The 5005-nt window shown below is 35.9% G+C and overlaps 1 long non-coding RNA gene across 1 annotated transcript; it reads right to left on the reverse strand.

The window, feature by feature from the left end:
* Window positions 1-384: 384 nt before the first annotated feature.
* On the reverse strand, window positions 385-1960 carry LOC146999813 (uncharacterized). Its single transcript, XR_015046380.1, has 3 exons — window positions 1797-1960; window positions 867-932; window positions 385-684 (listed from the first exon to the last, which is right to left on the reverse strand). It is a non-coding gene; the product is annotated as an uncharacterized LOC146999813 (long non-coding RNA).
* Window positions 1961-5005: the final 3045 nt, after the last annotated feature.

The raw sequence follows: 5005 nt of genomic DNA on the forward strand, positions 1-5005 counted from the left end.
CACTAAAAAAATTCATTGATTGAAAACTTTAGGTTTTTAATAGAAAACAGGCTCATGTAACTCCTCTTACATTAGTAAAAGCTGTAGAGAGATATAATTTCATACTACAATCACTTAGATAAAAATTTAAAATCTATATGCAGTCTGATTGTGACATCTTGGCTATAAAATTTAAATGCATTTAACTGGCAAGTACTCAGCAATTTGAATTTTATTTTTCTGTGTTGTGATTCTAAATCCTTCTGCCATCATATGGGAGTTAGCAAATACATTTAATTAATTGTTTAAATATAAGTGTAAAATATGTTTCTGGAGCATCAGCGTGGTCTTCACTTCTAAATAACACACAGTTACAATAAGGAAATGATGTGAATTAATTTAAGATTTTATTTGCTGGTTGTGCAAACACTGCCTATTGAAACATTCAGAGTATGTATTTTTCTAATCTTAATGTGGCCAAGTGGTTTCTCATAGATAGGAGTTTTTTCATTTGAGACAGTTGCCATTGTTCAGATCAACTAGGATCCCCTTGAATATGACTACTGTTTGTGGGGATGTAATAATCATAAGATGGTTGAAATCGTTGACCTAAAGATCCACATCATTGTTCTTGTTTGACTGAGAAGGAGTTGTTCTTAGATGTATTGTAGATGTTAGCTTTGATGGCCTTTCATACGGAGTGATCTGTAAAATAAATTTCAACTCTGTTGACTTTTGTAGCCTAGGAGTTGGGATAACTTCCTCATTATATCTTCCTTGTGATAATGACCAAAATTACCACAAGCTATATAGATGGACTTGGGTGGAAGGGCATCACAGACATAGAGTGAGTAAAAAAAAATGGAAACCATTGTTTAATGTCTTACCTTCAGAAGTTCCATGTTATCCACCAGCAATATCTCTAATCCTTATGGCAAAGTATTCTCCATTTGCTTTTTAGTTAAAACAAAAACAAACATAAACTCACACTGATAACTGAATTTGATAATAATTAGAAATAACACAAATTTCCAAAATCATGGTAGAGGTAAAATTTAAACAGCTCAAATTAGAGGTATAGTAGGCAAGCAGGAGATATAAATTAAAAAGTGACACATTCTTAAATAATTCATTATTTGTAATTTGGGTATCTTCTGTATATTAAATCAATTTTTTTGAGCGAAGTCAATGTCATGAAAAAAATATTTCAAGATTGCAAGTCGAGAATGGGAGTTTTAGAACAGGACTCCAATATATTCAGAAAGATCCTAAATCAATAAATGAAACCACATGAGACTAATTTTTTTTCACAAAAAGGTAAATTATCATTAAACAATCATCCCACAACATATGAAGAAATCATAATTATGTTTTGGAGATGCAAAAAATACAATTGTAAAATCATTCACTTATTACTTTAAGCCAATAGCAATGATTTCTGTTTTAGACAAACTTATTCATGTAAAGAGAGAATTCAAGAGAACTGACACAATTTTAAGATAATTCATTTTTGGTGAATGGGTATTTTAAGCCTTCCTGTTACCTCATGCTGAATGAGATGGTCTCTATAGAGTTCAACATATAATTATTGACCTATATTTGTTTTCTAACAAACAACAACCATTTAAGCCTTAATAAAAACTTGGAAATTTCTATCAAGGAACATACCAAGTGTATGTCAGAAATATTTAGGGCAGGAAGGCACCACAATAACTACATCTAGTAGTTCCTTCTATGTTTCCATAGCATTACAAAAATGTGCCCACCCATGTACTGTGTTATATTAATGTTAATACAATCACCTATATACAACTTACCTGTATTAAAACTTTTAGGATGAAGAAAATGAATGCAAACACAATGCTCCCAATAAGGATAAATTCGAGGTTCATGGCAGCTCACTATTACCAATCTTAATTTGAAATCTGGCAATAGAAATTAGATTAATCAAGCTGGATCTGTTTTTAGTAACCGATTTGCACTATTCTGCCTGATGATAACTGGCATGAGCTGCTTCTGGCCTGGCCTTATATACTACTTGTGACATCATAATATGCCATTGTGTACACAAGTATGACCTCACAATCACCCGAAGACCAACTGCCAAGATGATCCTGGTCCATAGGAAGACATGTGAGCCCTGGTTAAAACCTTACTCAATGTAAAACAGGTTCAATGAAATGGAGAATAGAGAATAATGGGTTATGGGATGCCACGACTTTTCTCACCAATTGTTGGTATACACACCTTTGTGTGTGTAGATTACAAAATGAAGAAATAGAGCTTTCCTACATACATGTCCATCATTAATTTCATTCATTTTCCACTGTGTATTTTTGTCAACCCATCTACCTGCTTTACCCTAGTTATCTTTCCTTATTCCTCCTATATACTTTTTAAAATATTGCATCTGATTCTTCTTTATGTACATTATTTTTCATTATTTCTTCATTTAACTCCATTCATTCTATTTTCTACATGTTTTCCGATTAAGCACCAAATCCACCTATTTTAGTAATTTGAACTTTTATAGTAATCTTGATAACTGCTTTTGTGTGCAGCATGTAAAAGCAAAACCTGTAACCTTGCATGATAAAATATCAAGAAGCTTATAACTATAGGTGTGAGTAGAATGCTATTGAAAACAAGTGGAATTGCAATGGTTTCCTATGTACAGATTTACTACCTTGAGTCTTTCTTTGCAAACCATTGCCCTGTAATATCATTGAATTTTTAAATATGGCTGTACTTCATTATCATGTTTTCAGGAACCCCTTAAACAACCAGTCATTCTTTTAGTAATTTCACCATTAGTTTCTTTTCTCTTCTTTAATGTCCCGATTTTGCAGTTCCTACTATTTATCTTTCACATTCCCATACTTCTTTTATATTCTTTTTTTGTTTTTATTTTGTTTTTTATCTTACATTTTATTATTAGATATTTTCTTCACTTACATTTCAAATGCTATCCAAAAAGGCCCCTATATCCTCCACCCTTCCTGCTCCCCTACCCACCTATTCCTACTTTTTGGCCCTGGCGTTCCCCTATACTGGGGCATATAAAGTTTGCTAGACCAAGGGGCCTCTCTTCCCAATGATGGCCGACTAGGCCATCTTCTGCTACATATGCAGCTAGAGACACCAGCTCTAGGGGTACTGATTAGTGAATATTATTGTTCCACATATAGGGTTGCCCACCCCATCAACTCTTGGGTACTTTCTCTAGCTCCTACACTGGGGGCCCTATGTTCCATCCTATAGATGACTGTGAGCATCCACGTTGGAATTTGCAAGGTACTGGCAAATCCTCACATGAGACAGCTATATCAGTGTCTTTTCAGCAAAAACTTGCTGGCATTAGCAATAGTGTCTGTGTTTGGTGGCTGATTATGGGTTGGACCCCAGGGAGGGGCAGTCTCTGGATGGTCCATCCTTATGTATTAGCTCCACACTTTGTCCCTGTAACTTTCTCCCATGGACATTTTATTCCCGATATTAGGGAGGAATGAAGTATCCACACACTGGTCTTCCTTCTTGTTTTTCTTCTGTTTAAGAAGTTGTATCTTGGGTATTCTAGGTTTCTGAGCTAATATCAACTTATCAATTAGTGTACATCAAGTGACTGGGTTATCTCACTAAGGATGATATCCTCCAGACACATTCATTTGCCAAAGCATTTCATAAATTGAGTGTTTTTAATAGCAGAGTAGTACTCCATTGTGTACCAAATTTACTGTATCCATACCTCAGTTGAGGAACATCTGGGTTCTTTCCAGCTTCTGGCTACTATGAATAAGGCCACTATGAAAGTAGTGGAGCATGTGTCCTTATTACCAGTTGGAACATCGTCTGGGTATATGCCCTCAAGAGGTACTGCTAGATCTAGAGGTAGTACTACGTCCAGTATTCTGAGGAACCTACAGACAGATTTCCAGAGTGGTTATACCAGCTTGCAATCCCACCAGCAATGGAGCAATGTTCCTTTTTTCTCCACATCCTTGCCAGCATCTGCTGCCACTGGAAAATTTGATCCTAGACATTCTGATTGGTGTGAGGTGGAATTTCAGGGTTGTTTTGATTTGCATTTCCCTGATGATTAAGGATGTTGAACATTTTTAAAGTGCTTCTCAGCCCTTCTTTGTATATGTCGGATATTAGTCCCCTATCAGACTTAGGAATGGTAAAAATTCTTTCCCAATCTGTTGGTGGCATTTTTGTCTTATTGATAGTATCTTTTGCCCTACAGAAGTTTTGCAATTTTATGAGGTCCCATTTGTCAACTCTTGATCTTATAGCACAGCCATTGCTGTTCGGTTTAGGAATTTTTTCCCCCTGTGTCCATATCTTTGAGGGTTTTCCCCATTTTCTCCTTTATGAATTTCAGTGTCTCGAGTTCTATGTGGAGTTCTTTGATCCACTTAGACTTGAGCTTTGTACAAGGAGATAAGAATGGATCAATTCTCATTCTTCAACATGATAAATGCCAGTTGTGCCAGCACCAATTGTTGAAAGTGCTGTCTTTTGTCCACTGGATGGTTATAGTTCCCTTTTCAAAGATCAAGTGACCATAGGTATGTTGGTTCATTTCTGGGTCTTCAATTATATTATATTGATCTACCTGCTGTCACTGTACTAGTACCATGCAGTTTTTATCACAATTGCTCTGTAGTACAGGTTTAGGTCAGGCTTGGTGATTCCCCCAGAGGTTCTTTAATTGTTGAGAATTGTTTTGCTATCTTGGGTTTTTTGTTATTCCAGATGAATTTGCAAATTGCCCTTTCTTTTTTTTAATTTTTAATATTTTTATTACATATTTTCCTCAATTACATTTCCAATGCTATCCCAAAAGTCCCCCATAGCGCCCCCCACTTCCCTACACACCCATTCCCATTCTTTTGGCCCTGGCATTCCCCTATATTGGGGCATATAAAGTTTGCAAGTCCAATGGGCCTCTCTTTCCATTGATGGCCGACTAGGCCATCTACTGATACATATGCAGCTAGAGACAAGAGCTCCGGGGTACTGG

Source organism: Mus caroli, unplaced genomic scaffold (genome assembly GCF_978045245.1).
Source record: "Mus caroli unplaced genomic scaffold, Mus_caroli_1 scaffold_34, whole genome shotgun sequence".
Classification (NCBI taxonomy): domain Eukaryota; kingdom Metazoa; phylum Chordata; class Mammalia; order Rodentia; family Muridae; genus Mus; species Mus caroli.